Source organism: Corvus moneduloides, chromosome 3 (genome assembly GCF_009650955.1).
Source record: "Corvus moneduloides isolate bCorMon1 chromosome 3, bCorMon1.pri, whole genome shotgun sequence".
NCBI classification, from domain to species: domain Eukaryota; kingdom Metazoa; phylum Chordata; class Aves; order Passeriformes; family Corvidae; genus Corvus; species Corvus moneduloides.
Genome location: NC_045478.1, coordinates 46,995,444 through 47,013,708, shown reverse-complemented (window position 1 = coordinate 47,013,708; position 18,265 = coordinate 46,995,444). Strand labels below are relative to the sequence as shown.

Below are 18,265 nucleotides of genomic sequence, written 5' to 3'. Positions count from 1 at the left end.
CAGCGCTGTAGGCTGGTCTGTAAGTCTGTTAATTACAAATCTTTAACGTAAGAAAAGTAAATGAAATACGCCATTTTCTATTAATGTTTCCATTAATTAACAGGGAAAAAAAACCCAGGAGCTACAGAAACAAGAGGACTCTGAAGTCTTGGTTTCCCTAATGAGAGCTAGTTCAACATAATTTTAATAATTTCGGTCTCACTAATTAACACGTGGTAACATTTTTAGGAACTTCAGAACAGCAATGGCTGTACCTGGAAACAAGACCCTATATCCTTCTCAGGCAGTGGTTTATGAGGTAAGTTCAGTTGTACAAAATAACTTACACGAGTATCCCCAATACACGTCTTCCTTAAGGACGTGTCAGAAGAATAGTGAAAATGGAGGCAATAAACACAAGTCAAGCTTTACAAATCTCAGCACAAAAATCTAGAATTAACAACCTGCATTTTACACACCCATCTCATTATGGGTATGAAACCAGCTCATTCATTAGAAGTTTATTTTCTTACCACGTAAGTCTGTATAATTTAATATTACCCCAAATCCATTTTTATCCTCCCAGTATTTATAAGAAGTCACAAAATAGGTTAAAATGAAACATCAATCTCCTAACAAAAGATCTCCAAAAGATCTCAGGTATAGCTGGTATAGCCAAACACCTCCCCATGTTAATTGGAGTAAAACAAATTAATAAAGCTGTTGTGATGCAGAAGAAAAGATGGAAACCCTCTAGAAGATAAATACAAGAAGGGGCAAACCAAACTGATTATGTTATACTCTGCTTTCCTTTTGCTTGATTCTATGTCCTTAGTAATTCTTCTTTAGTGCTCTACTAGGCAAATACTCAAAGAGTTGGCTCAAAAGTCAGTTTTGCTACAGAAACTTCGGCAGGCACTTAGCAAACTATTTCTGTTAAAAGACTCTTCTCATCCCTAGTAAAAAGGCACAGAGTTTTCATTAAAGAAAAGCCTCAGTTCCCCCTTGGTTTTGTAAGCCACATGCAGCAGCAAGTCTGCACTTCGCTCTGTACACAGGTACAAGAAAACAGAGAAGTGCCCTGGAAAGCCTGGACAGACTGAACCATGGACCACAACACCAGAAGATGTGAGAGGGCGGAAGGCTTTTGTTTTACAGATAACTTTTTGAACTAGAACTATCTCTCCTCCTCAAACCTCACCTTCATTATTAAATAGTAATTTGGGCTAGATTAAAGGATAGTGGACCAGCATAAAAGGAAGGGTGCAAAAATAACCAAAATAAACACATTTGGGACAGATTATTGAGCAGATGTAAATAATGAGGCTGTTCCAGCATATGAGACATAAAGAAACCAGAGTGGAAGAAGTAAAACACTTCTGAAAGTATGAGAGATGAAGGAGTGTGAGGACTTCTTCAACAATTAGCAGAAGAAGGAGACTCCTCAAGCCATTTTTAAAATAATGTATTTCTTCTTCTTGGAGGAAATGGAAAGATATTTCAGGAAAAATTAATTTGTATAAACATTAAAAAATTGTCTGCAGTGATTCAAGCTTTTGCAGTTTGTTGTTTTCTGCTGCACTTGTTCTATGTAGGTGCCACATAAAAATTCAAACTCAAATAGTAAGTAATACAATGTAATCAACAGGTAAACTGCATTAAAGCCAAAAGAAAAGGGTGTAAGAGGTAAAATCTAGTACTATTTGCACTGCAATTATGCTGAGAGTCTTTTGAGTCTCGCTGTGGTAAGCCCTGTACCAAAAACTGGGTATGTCCAGTAAGAGGGAAGGGAGGAGACACAATTACACTGAAACATCTGCAATTATCCTAACAGTTTCAGCCCAGCAGCTGCTTCATCAGATTTATCATCACCAAGACCCAGCATCTGCCAGGTAAGACTTGTGGCAGGAGGCACCAACACGATGTAACAGCTGGTGTGAACATCAAAGCCACTGAGAGGACGTGAGCAAGTTCCCGGGAGTCATCCAAGATGAACACAACATAGGTATCTCTATGGTCTTTCAAATCAGGATCATGGGGGATCAGTGACAGCCACACCAACTTGGTGGCATCTCTAGTAACCTCCTGGGTAGCAGATGTATCAGTGATAACACTTCACTACTACCTAAGTGATGCAGGACATCAGGGAATGTCACACTGCGGTAAGGTGTGATCAGCCATTTGCTTGGACATGGATTTGTGTCCAGACTGATGCTTACATGGATTATGAAATACAAACAGGAAGTTCAACAACAAGTATTCAAAAAGGAAGTCTACAAGGAAGAAAGAAAACTTATACAACAAAAAGTTAAAGAGAGTGAAATAAGGTTAGATGTGCAAACCTGTGTTTCATTAAAGCATTAAAAAGACACTATTACACTATTTCGTTTATTTTATAAACAAAGTGGGGCAATTTTTTCTCTAATTATGTGATAAAGCATACTGAGCAAAAACAGCCTTTCCTGTCTTTCCTAAGCAATCTTATTAAGCTCTGAAGTCTAGGATTTGTTTTTCCTTGCTCTAAGCTTACTAACTACAAATGTTTTCATTTGTAAAAATTATCAAGGACTTTGCTAAAACTAAGTTGCAGCTCTGACCTCATGTGCACCCCAGGCAGTTCATTTCAAGGGCTTTCAAAATACAATGTCATTTCTTAATTCCTGTTAAAAAAAAAAAATCAGCCTTAAAATTCCTTTATTAATTTGGTGATTCCTACATTAAAGATTCTGTGTGGGTTTTAAACATGTATAAAACAATATTGTTCATCAGCTTTATATAAGAAAATATTCATCTTTTTGGCAACCTGGATTATTTCATAATGACTTTTCTGATCTTCCAAGTCACAGCTGTTTGGCTTTTTTCTCTGTCTTCCAGAGTATGTATGTGCATAAAACTCACCACACTTTTAACTATCAAGGTTCTTCCACCAATTTTTCAGATCACAAAGTGATATAATAAATATTTCAGTGAAGAACAAATCAGTAACTATGGAAAAGCACCTAAGGGCATGCACTGGGTCTGGCTGGAATGGAGTTAATTTTCTTCATAGCATCTCATATGGTGCTGTGTTTTAGAGCAAAACAGAAAAACACATCAAAGTTTCAGCTGAATGGTGCTTGTACAGCACCAAAGCTTTATCAATTTCTCATACATTCTCCTCAGCAGGTGGGCTAGCAGGGAACAGCTGACCCAAACTGATCAAAGGGATGGATATTCCACAGCATGTAACATCATGCTCAGCAATACAAACTCTGTTTTTGTCACAGGGGATGTCTTTCCAAAGCAGCTGCTGCTCAGGCACTGGCTGGGCACTGGTCTGCTGGTGGAATTATTGAGGGACTGTGCATCAGTTGGGATTGTTTTTCTTCTCCTTTGCTTATTAAGATATCGTTATCTTGACCCCTGAGTCTTTTCTTGCTTTTGCTCTTCCAATTCTTACCCCATCCCACTGACGGGGAGGAACGAGTGAAGTGGGTGGGTGCTTAATTGCTGGCCAAGGTCAACCCATCACAAAATCCTTCTCATGGGGCTGGGATTGGGATTCCTTCACAATAAAATGTCCTCAGGAGATTATATATGTTCCAGTGCCTATTTATGAAACTCATACCATTTTTTGGTTATCATGCAAAAATGTACACTGCTCTGGTTTTACTTTACTTTGCCATCATGTTGCACTATTTCTTTCACTTAAAGAAAACTGCTTTAATTCAATCCTGTGTGACTGTTCTAAACAGAAAAAAAGAAGATACCAGAGTTAAATCAGTACTGGCCATAAATACACTCCAGTAGAAGCATACATACTTGATGAGCTTTTTGTAGCAGTACCTATGCATTTGATATTCTTCATATGTAGCTTAATATTCTTTGCATTGGTGTCATAAAAGACAAAACACACCCAAAATTTCAGTTTCCTCATGAGCCTGTGATCCCAGTCTGCCATATGTGTAGAGCAAGTGGCTGTTGCAGAAAGTGCCTATGCACTACATATCTTCAGGAAAGCTAAGTAACACATTAAAAAAATTCCATTCTTCTATTTGTGGTTGTCCACAGGCACATACATGAATAATAACAAAGGAATAATAAGTTAACTCAGAAGTGGGAAGTGAAAGGAAGACTTTAAGGAGTGTTTTTCTGAATATACCATCAAATTTGGATGCCCTTAGAAAATGTGTAGTATTTCATGAATGTGGAACTGTAAAACTGTCTGTGGGACCTCTTAAATAAGATAAATACAGTTTCTGACCATGCTGGAGGTGCTACTTCCCCAGCAGCCTGGGTCAGTTCAGTAAGTCCATCACCCAGAGGACACTTGTTTATAGGCACAGAGCCTGTTCCCAAGGCTGTCTGCTGGACTACCAGCAATACTGTCAGGCTGTTTGATGTGGTGGCATGTCCATGACATCTTAGACCTTAACTCTCTGAAATCTTCTGTAGAGTGCTCATCTACAGTCACTTCATCTTGACAGGATGAGCTGGAAACAGGATCTCCTGTGAACTCAATTACTGTATTCCAAACATTTTTTTGCCATGGGGACTGCTCCTGGGTGGATGCGGGGCTGAAGAGTCTCTAATTAGGCCACCCTGTCCACCACAAATGCCTTGCATCCCTAGACTGTCTCAGAAACCATCTTTTTTTTCCAGGACCTACTCATATTGCCAAAGACTGAGAATATTTACACCCACCACGTCCTCCTAAATTCCCGCGAATGATGAGGAGTCATAGGGAAAGGCAACACCCTTCCTTCGCACAGAGGTAACTTTGGTGCCAAAGGCAGCAGGGTCATGACAGGAACTGAATGGCATCAGCAGCACTGTTTCAAGTCCTGGAGCATTAGTCAGCGTTGCCTGTTGCTCACATACCCTGACAGAATCTGGCTTCTCTTCCAAATATAACCTGGCATCCTGGCTTGTGCCAGCAATGGTACTGGACACCACAGTGATAATAAGGATTACATAACATGATACTACCAGGAAGATAGCACCCAAATTGTTTCCTTATTGTCCCTTGATAGTGATTTGACCTTGGCAGAGATGGAGAAGGCACTGCAGTGCCACAGCACCTGTTCCTCACCCAAGCACTTTGGAAGCAAGTCACCAACATCCAAAGCTGCATGAGCACCAATGGAAAATATTCATGTTCCCAGTTTTGGGAGGTGCTCACTACTCCTCCAGATGAACCCAGTCACTGCCTTGTTTGTTCATGTGTCCTTCTTTAGCTTTGTGAACTCGGTGACAAAGGACCTAAACCAATGAACCCCAGCTTATTAAAAGTATTGGAAACTGAAGGTAAAAGCTCTGCAAGAACAAGAAACTTGCACTCAGGCTGAGGAGTGTTTGAAACCTAGGAAGAAATCTGGCCCTTTGTTCCTCTGATAGGAAGCACAAGCGGCAGCAGCAAATCCATGGATCCTTGTGGATATTGCTAGATCAGAAAGTCCTTACGTTTGAGCCCAGTAACCACACACTCATGCATCTGTGAACACAAACGATGACCACTGCTCAAAAGCAAAACAGAAGATTTAACATACATGTGCAAAGAAAAAGGTTCTGCCAAACCCTTGTTCTGAGGAGCTGTTATGATAATTTCTCTATTTTTGACCAACTTCTAACATCTCCTGTAAAAACCTGGCCCTAAAGTTCAGAAAATGGCATACTCAAAAGTCTCTCCACAGTTTTGGTATTCACAGGCTAAAATCACAAGGAAAAGAGGCAAGCGAGGGCAACCCAGGGAAGACATAAGAAATGCTAAATCAAGTAAGTCCATCCAAATTTCAGTATCCAGTTAGACAGTATTTATTTTCATGACCTTAACTCCTAACAGCCTTTATTTCACAGCTGTTTCCCCTGACACTCTTAATGTGATTGGAGAGGTAAAGGCAACTGCATCTGCATGTGTTCTTCCCACAACTGAGTAAGAGGCTTCTTGGAAGAGGATTCACAGCTCTTTTCAAAAGTAAAACACTAGATGGAATATTACACACACAGAGAAAAAAAAACCAAAACAAAACAAACCCACCAAGTAACAAAAACTACGCTTGAAGAAGGACCCTGATTTCTTTTGAAAGTAAAAAAAAGGAGGCGCACACATCATGGCATGCTGCTGCCAACACCTGACTGCTCACACTTGCTTCATTAGATGACATAAACAATTAATTTGTCATCAGCAGTAAAATTTATTTATAATCATCTTCACATATAATAGACATCCTGCTAGTAAGAAAACACAGTAGTAAACCAAAATGCACGTTAGATGAAAGCAATTATTACGTCTTGTATATATTTTTAAAATTTATATCAAATCTACTCTGCACACCTATGCTGCAATACAGCCTGTATATCACTGAGTCCTCTGGAAATAAATAAAAGTGTATTTCAGAAATATGAGAGAAACAGATCAGATGGTGGATAGTCTGGGGATTATTATGTCGAGAAAAAGAACAGAGGGAATTGCATGTTGGTAAAAAATAAGTAATACTACTAATGAGAGAGAAATCCTTCCGTCTTGGTGGCAGAGTGTCGACCAGGAAACTAATGGTAAACTGTTATCAACTGCTACTTCATGTGAAACAAAGTCAGAATGGATACATCTCACTGTGGGAAGAAATGAATACATAATAGCACATTGCTGTGGCAGCTCTCCCACGGTAATGACAGGAAAGTTCAATTTAACCGGAAAAGCCTATCCAGTCCATTATTTGGTGAGAAAGAATTCCATGGGACACAGTAAAGAACAGTGGGAACAGAAAATTTCTGGACTTGGACAAACCTTAACCAATTATCAAAATGTGGAGTCCTTAGAGCATAAAGGAGTTGCTTTAAGATGGATGCAGGAGAAGCCCTGCTGCAGAAAACAGGCAGGGAGGGGGAGAGAGCTGTTTAGAAGAACTACACAAGGAAATATGCCAAAGGTTGTCAAGTAACTCAGATCTAGCTTAGAAGAGATTAGACATGTCCAAACAGGTATACAGCCCGTTCTTTTTCTTTTAAAACCAAACAAAACCAATCAAAATTAAACTGTAGAGTTAATTAACTGCAAGTTAATCACAATGGCAGTGATATTAAGGAATCACCCTGATCATACTTAGCAAAATCACAAAAAAAAAAAATTTAAACAATTCCAAGGAAAACAACTGACAAATAAATCTTTCAAGAGAAATCACATAAAATAAACAGGCATCCAACAGTGAGAAGTGATACAAATACATTTCTAACAGTAATTAAACATCTCTCATGGCCTAACTGTGTTTTGTACTTCTAGAAGAAACTTGACAGAATATTAAAACATAAATAGTCATCACAAAAATCTTGATTACATCAGGCAACACTATAACATCATCAAAAATACTGTTGTGCTCAATATTTGAACTTGCTAGAGGACATGTAGACATAGAAATTAAGAATTCAAAGTTGCCAAGGTTGTGTTGGACACTTCCTCTTCAGTTTCTCCCCAGCAGCCAAAGCAAGCACCCCTGTAACATGCAATCCTCCTCCCTCGAATACCTCCGGGTGAGCCCTGAACTATTATTACTGCCTCCAATGCTGCCCCACTGGTTTGGCAGCTAGTGGGACATTCTTCCAGCACCAGCAGCCCGCCAGCAGCTCCTGCCAGGCTCACACACGGCTTCTGAGCACTGTACTCTGCAGTGCGGAGAAAAGAGATATAAGCCCATTATACCTAAGTTCATTTAGGATGCAGAGGATTCATAAAAATACTCAGGACTAAATTACTACACTTTTTCACAATGTTTGTACTTGAGGTCACCTTTCAATCATGTGTTTGTATTAAAGTCTCACCCCCACATTGTGGTTAGTACTTACAGGGGGAAAAGGGGGACTTTTCACATAAAAAACCAGACCAGTTTATCATCTGACTAGATTAACTTCTGACAAAAACTTACATTATGAAATACATGCTGATTTTCTAATTTTTCATTTCTCTGTAAGATATTCTTAGCACCCTGGCACACATGTAGAAGTTGTTTTGGATAAGACTCCTGTTTGTTATGAACCTAAGTTTATAAAAATTAAAGCATCCTCATAGACTATGCTTCAATCCAAACATATTATGTTTGCACTAACAAATCGTTCTTGAAAGTCAAGATGAGAAGTTAGGTATCTTAACAGAAAAAGCTGCATTTAGGCCTCAGAATTTTTAAAGTTAATTTTAGGTCTTTTATTTGTTTTATTAACTATACGGAACCACTAGACAGTCATGTTGTGCCTCTACTCATTTTTGTCCTTTTTTAGTGAATTACAGTGAAAACATGAAGTGTCTCCCACAGAATCTAACTTACCCATAAATTTATCTCATCTGGAACACTGAAAATCCTGTGTTAAAGTGACTAACTCTACCTTAACTCAAAGGCTATATAGTGAAGTTTTCTACTCATCCCAAGAGAGGAAGATATCATCTAGATCTTATTGAAGAACTGGTTAGTTCAATTACCAGTCGCTCCAAGCCACAGATACGGGGCCTAAGATAGTGCCAACGAGACAGACTCTTATGAGTAATAGCACAGCTCTGGCTGCCTTTGGATTTCCACTCTTCCAACAGAGAGGACAGAAATCACCACAATTCAGGTTTGTTAGAACTTTAAATATCAGCTTTTTCCTGAAAACATCAGGAGGTTTCAACCCAAATACAGAAGAGCCCTGGCTACACTCTACTACTGACAGGTAACGTGACAGGAATGGGCACTGAGCTGTTCATCAGGAACCACAGAGTCCATTTCACGTGAATACACTTATTACCTGCAGGACTGTCACTTACATTGTATTTAAAATACTCCTCTGTGGAATGTTCATAGGCCTCTCAGCCTCTTTTTTAATCCGTCATCTCATACACACCCTTTAAATTACACAAGGACTAAAAAGCCTGATAAGTTCCGCTCTGAAATTGCAAATGATATGCACTCATTCAGAGCTTTTGAAAGATGCCAACTCTTTTTGGTCTTTTGTGCTGTTATTTACTATTTGCATAGTCAAAACCAGACTCCATTATTCTAGACATTTGATAAACACACAACCCAAGCCACCACAGCCTGGGAGAGATTACTCTGTAAACTAACAACACAGACAAAAGGTGTGAGAAAAAGATCTCTTACTGCCTAAACTGAAAACAGACAAGGGTACCTCCCACTGAATAAGTTAAGGAATCCAGCCACAAATCAGAAGAATCCCACAAAGTTAACTCAGAATATCTCTACAAGGTGGAGTGAAGCAGACATCTGCGTTCAATGTGCCCAAGTCCGAATCAGCCAGGCAAAAAGCAGCTTTAGTTCAAAAGCCATGTCACTGTGTTAGCTGGGTGCTGTGTCTGCACATTTGCCCTTCCAGGCTGACTACAAGAGATTTTTCTCAGTGCTGTAGAAACAAATCCATCAGCCCAATCAATCAATCTGCCTCTCTACAGAATGTGATAGCACTAAGCTATTTTTGTTTATGGTAGCTAGACAAACCCAGCTATGCTGCTTCCAAAGAGAAGGTACCTTGTTCCTAGACAACTTCTAACCGAGGGAGGCGAGACCCTACCTGGAGTGCTGCATCCAGCTCTGGTTCCCCAGCACAGGAAGGACAGTGACCTGCTGGAGCAAGTCCAGAGGAGGAACACCAAGTTGATTAGAGGGATGGAACACCTCTCATCTGAGGAAAGGCTGAGGTAATTGGGATTGTTTAGCCTGGAAAAGAGGCAGCTTCAGGGTGACCTAATTGCAGCCTTCCAGACTCAACAATTTCTTCCTCTTCACCAAGCCCACAAATCTTCAAAGAGAAAGAACATAACATTTCATTTCCAACAGAGAGAACATAGGATAGATATCTTACCATTTCCATCCCTATTTTCTCCCCTACTCCTTCAGCTTTTGCACATAGCTAAGGGAGGTCACAAATTTGCTTCAAGAGGGGACAACAGGGAAGGTCCAGCATAGGTGTCCTCCCTCTACCATGGAGAATGAATTATTTGTACTTTATCTGTAAAACAGTATAACCAGGGGTGAATCATCAAAATGCTCTCCTAGAAGATGGAGATGGCACTACAATGTTACAGAATCTTATTAATAAACATATGGTTTCATTTTATGCCAAATGTGTTTATACTGTACCAAAATCCAAAATATTTATTTTGCCACAAGAATTACTGGTTATTCACTAAATAATTCGTAAGTGTCACAGGATTCCCAGCCAAGGGTAGGAAAATGTGTCAGGACTGCTAATCACACAGCACGTCCCTGGCTGTTGTGGAATGTCCACTGTGAAATCCCACCGGTGGTTTCCAAGGAATTAAAATTATGGAAACAAAACCAAACAGATCAGTAAAACTTTCTGAAAGTCAAAGAATAAGAAACTATAGGCACTCCCCCAGAAATCCACAGGTTCACAGTGCCGAGTCTTTGCAAGTCCTTAGTCTTCATATTATTCTACTATCAATCATTATCAGCAGCACGCCCTTGTGACAATGTGGGCTACCTGTACATCTCCTGTACATGAAAGGTGTACAAAATGATGTGAGTACAGAGAAGGGCCACCAAGATGCTTAGATGCTGGGGTGTGAGGTACAAGAAACACCTGGCTGTAGAAACTGGCTGCTTAGCAGGGACCAATCTCTACTTGGAGGTGCACAGGGAAGGACTAAGATGCAAGGGGTGCAAGTTGCAAGGTGCAAGCATGAGAAATTCTGCTAGCCTCCTGCCAGGAAAAAACATACAAGCTCCTCACCTCCTAAAAAGCAGCTTCTCCTCACAAGTCCACTGATTTTAGAGGTTCTCTCCCACTTTCCTAGAAAAAGTCATCTTTTAATTAGAAGCCATCTACATGACTCTCCATGAGCCCTGAGAGACTGCATTGTGGCACCTACTCCTGGCCATAAAGAAGGGACAAATAGAAAATTATGGTTTCCACTAGGCCATGCAACTTAAGTGTTTTCTGCTCAACTGCTCATAGTCTGTGGACTTGGCCGCTTATGCTTCTGGATTTGAATGGCATCGGACAGTATTCCTGACCTACAGCCTTGCCTCAACAGCAGCACCACAGCTGTGGCACCAGCAACAGTTCAAAATATGCTGGAGGCAATAAAGAAGTAGCTTACAAAGAAGAAAGACCAACTATAAAAAAGCTGATTAAAGGATGCACGGGGGCCCCTCTTTGCCTGTTTTTCTTAGAGTACTTATGGAGTGATTAAACTGCACAAGGAGCACTGCAATAAGGTATCCTTACTGAGATTTTTATATTTTCTTTTGTCAAAATGTTGGAAAACGTGAAATATGTAAAAACTTTCTTAAGAAAGGAGTTTTTTGATATTTGATCTTTGTATACTTTCAAGCCTAATCAACAAGAGGGGAGATTTAATCTGTGAAACAGAGAGCAGACAACAAGCTCTAAGTGATGTCCAGGTGTTACAAAGACAAATTACTTGTTGGTAGAAATGCCTTGTTAAGCTTTAGGGCCTGACAGGTTTCAGCCATCTCACACCTAGAGGGAGGTTAGCAAAGTTGGGAAGAAGGATGTACCATTGACAGCAGACACAAAGAATGCAGAATTTATGGGCCACAAGGACATTTGACAGAATCCCCAAGATGAGGAACAAACTAATAAACCCTACCCAGCAACTGTGCTGAATCAGCTCTGACCGGGTAAAAGGTAATTCTGCAGGGGGAGATCCCGACCACCGACTCATCGACCCAAAAACCCATCAGCCCAAAAGAAGAGAAACACCATGGGACTGATTAGCATGAGAAGCGAAAGAATCATTAACCAAGAGAAGATAGAACACTAATTAATATGAGAACTGTGTAACTTGTAGCCAATGAATCAATGCTAAAATGTATAGTGAAAAGTTTTGGTAGTGCTGGCTTTGTGGGTTTGACACCCAGCACCCCTTTCTGCACAGAACTGTAAATAAATCAAATACCTTGACTATATGTGTGGATTGGCCCCTTGCACACAGAGTAAAAGAACCAATTTTGGGACAACAAAAATGGAAGTTTTGCTTCTGGTGTTGGGGTCTACCTGAAACTCAGGATTTGGGGAATTCATCAAACATGTCTGTTTTACAGATTTTCATAGCTCAGGATACTTTAAAATTTTAGTTTGGTTGACTTCATAACTGTGAATTCTAAATGAATAAAGGATTCAGGTACCAAAATGAAATTTTATCCAACTAATATTTTTTAAATGTTTATTTCAGAATTTCCAAGTACAGTTCCAGAATAATACAGAAGATGATATCTTATTGTCTTTAAATAAATACTATGGAGGTTTTTTTCAGAGAGCACTAAAGGAGGCCAATCTCTTCTATTGATCAGTCTTTGCCTGATCTTTCCCTTCTTGTCTCAAGGGAGCACCTAATGATTAAATATTTGATGATAGATTGTGTGAGCTCACAGTATGTGGCTGCATGAACAAACACGTGTGAAGATAAGCTGTACAGCAGAAGGTTTGCTGGTGTGATGAATATAAGAATCGTATATACAAAAATACACTGCTATCAGATGCATTACATGCATGCAAACCATTGATGACTTCTGTCTGTTTTGAAAGCTGAAGAAGGCTTTTTTTCTCCTTGCACAGGAACCTCTGATGACAGAACAGGTCCTCATGTTTTTATTCTGTTTTAAAATGCAAGCTGCTAAAGGAAGAACTGCTTAGTATCAACAGTTCCCCATCTTTCCTATCACAGGATTATATTTCCAGCAGAATGTAACTTTCCTAAGCATTACTATTTTGGCTAAAATGCAAATCAGACCATAGGTGTAGTAGCATCCTCTCCCCTTTCTCCTGCTTCCCCTGTTCTCTTACTCTAGCCGTCTGGGGAAGGTTTGTTTCCCATGCCTTTCCCAGCCTTCCCAAGAAAATGCAGAAGTAGGGATCAATCCCAGTTCCCTAAAGAAACTTGGAAAGTCTTAACCACAATCAAATGAATAACAGCGTATATGGAATAACAGGAATTATGCAAAAATGAGTCTCTAAAACCAGACTGCTTGTGAACAAAGAAGGTGCCTTAAAGCTGCACATGAAAAACCAGAACACAGTTTTTGAAACTCATGACTGTTTGACTTTGCACTGAAGCATCTCCTACATGGACTATCAGCCTATGGACTCCCTCATATTGGATAACATCGATGGAACTCAGATGCCCAGATTTAGATGTTGGAGGTGTCACCTTCAGGCAGCTTTTAAAGTCAACGAGAAGAAGCTTGCACTTCTAAGATGCAATTCATTTAGCCTGGTTTAGACACTCACCTTAAGGTGAGATGTATTGCACCCAGACATGACTATTTGCCCTTCTTAATTATAAAGTGAAGAACTATTTCAGATGCAGATATCTGAAATTAGAGGATATGCATGTCATCTTGTATATGAAGTAAATTAAACGAATTATATTGACCCTTTCTATAGCATGCTAATTTCTATCTACAGATGTTGTCCTGCCTTTTCCCTGAGATCACCACAGGTGCAATAAAGTACCGCTCTTGCTGTTCCGTGCAAGCAGGAGCCCACTAGCATGTGCAGCATAACCTGCATGATGTAAATCTTGAGAGGGTGGAGAGGGAAGGAAAGATGGGACAGAGTTGTAGGAGCAAGGACCAAGACAAGGAGAAGAGACAAGGGATAGATATGTTGAGAAAGAGCAGCAATTGAAAACTGCTGTTTCCTCATTCAGACAAGCGGTACTCACTGAATTAGTATGCACTCAGTATTTAATACCGTTTTTAGCACTCCATGCATCACTAAGTGCCAGCTGTATGTACCTGCACTCAATAAGAACTTTTTGTTTGTGCATCTTCCTGGGTGGTTTCTACAGTGATGTTTTGTAACAGTAATTTCCCAAAACAGCATTCTATTTTTATTTGTCACTATTTCCAAGTGTGGATCTGACACTGGCACCTAGTTTGAGGAGGATAGAACCTGCTTTTCACAACAGTCCTTGTTTTAACAGACATTTAAATATTCTGTACAGAACTCCTGTCACCTGAACGGAACTCAGCACTACCATGGATCAGATTCACCCAGATACAGTAAGGTACACCATCTCCTCAAATAAACATCCAACAAAGATAGAAGCACCCAAAAAACCAAGGAAAAAATCCTTGACTGTGAATGGCATGAGTCCATTAATTCACTTCTTTGTTTTTTAAAGATATTCTTTTCTAATTTAAGGGGAAAAGCACAAGCAAAGAAAGTCAGCAATTCTTGTGCACCACAGCAGTCAGGAATGAGGTGCCACTCTTCTCTACCAGGATCTACCTTTCATACCCTGACATCCAAGCAGGTTGACCAGGAAGACACCAGCAGTCTTACTGCTTCATATTTTTCAGACTCTCATTTGATTTTGAAAAGGACAAAATTAAAAAGAGAGTGTTCTTCACCGTGGTGTTTACACAGCCACCAAACCTGCAGCTGATGTTAAACTCATGCAGGAGAGACAGACTACTACTTTCATGGCACAGATGTCATTACACTTTCACAGGACAGTATTTTTTACTTCTTAAAAATGCAAAAAAAAGCAAATGAATTTTTTAGCACATCATTCCTCTAAGTATCTTTGTAGAAACATATATTTTTTCTAAGGACCAATTTCCTCATTAGGTCACAATGTAGAAAAGAAACTCAGAAAAAAAATCTGCTTTTAATTCTTTGATCATGACAGCTTAAGATATCTTCTCTCCCCTATAAAAAAATTAAAATACTACATCTTTATTCCTAATGAGTTATGCTTACATTACAGATTACCAAGAATTATACATCAAACTGAATTACCCTTTTCCATTTCCATTTCCCATTAACTAAGTGCAACTAGGAACACTTGCAGAAATCCATATTCAGTGTTACAAAAGAACATGGGTGAATGTTTCCTTTTTCTTTTTATCAACCAGACGATGCACAAATGTGAAGTTAAACATATAAAGTACATTGAACTGAGGGCTCATATTTTACTTTGCAAAACAGCCACCTGTGTAACAGTTTTCTACATTTTATTCTTGTCAGTCAATTGGGCTACTAATGGTCTGTGTTATTACACACTCTGTTTTTCACAGGATGAAGCATTTGTTCTTCATCTTTTTCCAAAAGATGATGTTACACATGGGCTGTGAACCATAGCTCCTTCACCTAACACAGAAGTCACAGAAGAGTAACTTAGAGAACATGGAAGTAGGGAAGAGATAGCAGATCTTGGTCTCACTGACACTTTTTCCACTCAAAACATAACGTTTCTTCACATTCACCATATCTCATGGATGTGCATGTTCCACCCCAAGATAAGGTATAATCCCCAAGATAAGTCTAACTTTCCTTGGATGCAGCCTAATGCTGTTTCCCTTTCCTTATTTTTATGCTATTACTGAATCCTTAATAGTTTTTGTTTCCATGCCAAATCACTGTAGAATAATAGTCACACAGGTTTATCTGCCTTCACATACTTAATACATTGTTGAAGGCGAGCTGAGTTAATTTAATCGGGGGAGAGCAATAATAAAAACAAGGGGTGTTGCTGGTGGTAGCATTTCTGACACACTGAATAGCAAATACCCGTGTTTCTCGAAACTGAGGAAGTAATAAGCAGCAAAAATATCCTCCTTTTTCATGGTGATTACACTGACACATCTGGGGCAAGAACCTAGCTACTGTCATTTATATGGTAGCCAACTCATAACTGGACCAAGTAACTTGTCTTGTCTTGACCATCAAATACAAAAAGCTCCAGATTCATAGGGTAGTATACATTGTGAGAAGCACTGCTAAACAAACACACCCCAAAGATATACAGTTTTCTTTGTCCTCCTGCAGTCAACTGCCTGCTCCAAAGTTCAGTTCCAAGTCATCCTCTTCATTTTTAAAGTTGCCATTGGGTGGAGATCATTCAGTGTCCAAACCATGACAGCTGTGTAAAGACATGACTTCCAAGGGACAAGTAAAAATTGGTTTCATAATATGATGCAGTTATCTATGGCATGGTGACAACTGTAATTCTTTTCCTTTTTTTTTACTGCACCTTCTTCTGTTTAGAGGCTCAGACTTGTAGGTATTATCTGAGGGAAAGAGATTCTACAAGCTTTTGCTGGAAAAAGTAACCAGAGGAGTTCATCTGGCTGCCCTGACTTAAGCCCATGAATACAGGCAGTACAACACAAATTTCGTAGAGACAGGAGAATGCACACTTGTAGTTTCAAGTTTAAGGCAGCTTGATACTTGTTTGGTTTTTCTCACAAGATATTTTTTATACCATACTGGGTACTGCTCTTCCAGATAAATAATTAGCAGCAAGGAAAAGTATTGGCTACCTGAAAAGATAACATAATAACATAACAACACAACAATAAGACTAGCAAAAGAGCTGATGATGAGATAATTTTTTAACTGGCGTATCATATAAATAGGTGTCTTCAAACTGACAGCTGTCGTGCTTGCCATGTGCCAAACCATAGCTAAAACCACGGCCACTAATTAAGCATCTTGTATCTTCAAAACCATCCTTCCTAACAGGATGCCTTATCTGGCCTATAAAGTATTCTTGAGATCAAACATTACAACCTACCATTGATGTAATAAAAATAAAATACTTCAAACCATGTCTTTTGAGAAATGCTACTATAATCTTCAACATATTTTTAAAAATGCATTTAGTGTTTTTGGCTGTATATTAAAGGCTTAGTTCATTCCATCTTTTTTGAAAGACAAGGATGGTAGAAAGTTACATAAATGAGAAGCTTGTGCTCTCTGAACACAGCCAACTGCAGTTAAAGACGGTGACATATATGTGTATTTTCATGTGCTGAAGCACAAACCCAACCTGTCATTAATAGCAGAAGGATTGGTTCCCTGACCAAAACCCAAACCCCCCAGTGTTTTATAACAGGAGTTACAAACCTATCCTTTCAGAAGACTTGCAATTACTAGACTTCTCTTGTAATTTAGGCACAGAACTTGGAAACAAATTTATGCAGTAAAAAAATCCTGCTATCTGGAAGAAAAACGAACCCACACCTAAAGACTTACGCCACTTCTCTTATGCCACCATTCATTTGCCCACATCTAGATATTCAGCTCAGTTTTAGGCCACTCAATACAAAACACACTGATAAAAAGGAATGAGCACTGATAAAAGAGGTTGAGCACAGGGCCCCAAGACACTGAGGGGCTGGAGATCTTGCCCTTAGGAGTGGCTGGGGGAGTGGGGCTGGTTCAGCCCAGGGAAGAGATGACCACAGGAAGGACCCATCGCCTGTCTGCCAGTATGCATGAGAGGGTCACCAAGAGCCATGAGACTCTTCAGTAGTGCATGGCAGGCACAGCACAAGCTGTGAGTTGAAATATGCTCCAGCCTTCTACCACAAGAAAATATTTCACATGAGGCAGTAACACAGCTTGCCCAAATTTGTTGTGCACTCTCTCTTCTTGGAAGATTTCAAAACTCTAGTGGACACAGTCCTGAGCAACTGGGATCTGAACTCAGTGCCAGCCTTGTTTGGGACTCGCTTCCACCCTGCTGTTTTATCTGGCCTTCGGAAGGCAAAAGAGGGATCTGCTCCTGCTTGAGGTCACCTGCAGAACTGCCCTGAGCTTGGCCACTCAATAGCATTATGAAATACATAATTTCCTGGTTTAAAAGTTCTGAAAAGCAGATTTCATTTTCTCTTTCCTACAAATACCTAAACATAAGCATTATTTTTTCCTTTTATAAAAGAGGTTGGCATTTAAAGTCTTCAATAATACATTTCAATACCAAATACAAACATAATTAGACAATACTTTAGTCAAGTTCTAACTTCTACCTGATGCCTATTTTTCCAGCGAGTACTAGTATTTTCATACAAAACCACCTTCTGAAACTTACAGATTTCTCGATTTGAACCAAATACCTGAGAAATCAATAGCTTACAGCTTTTTTTTTTTTAATGTAGGCAGCACTGACATCTTCTCACCGCCCGGCTTGTGATGTTCAGATCTGAGCAGTATTAACTAAACCCTTTCCTGACGTAGCCTCAAGTTCACCATATGCTACTGTGAATTACCTTCACGTCAGAGACTTTACTGCTCGGCAACCCCACAGTCTCACTGAGGCTCTGCATGCTGCGGCCACAGGCTGTAAACAGCCCCTGGGGAATGCCTGTGTCCCCAAGAAGCCAGCATGCACTAGATAGTCATTACTCACGGGGGACTTGGAACCACACTGGGGAGCAACAGCTACGGGGAGCAATGTAGCAGAGTGCTGTCAAATCCTTCTCTTTCATCTTCCTCCTCTACTAGGTCCAGAAAAAGCGAGCACAGGACAAGCCCGCTGCTGCAGAAG

General features: G+C 39.8%; 1 protein-coding gene across 1 annotated transcript in view; it reads right to left on the bottom strand.

Moving 5' to 3' along the window:
* CRYBG1 (crystallin beta-gamma domain containing 1) overlaps positions 1-18,265 on the bottom strand; it is a 99,160-nt gene that overhangs the window by 80,532 nt on the left and 363 nt on the right. The window lies entirely within an intron of this gene.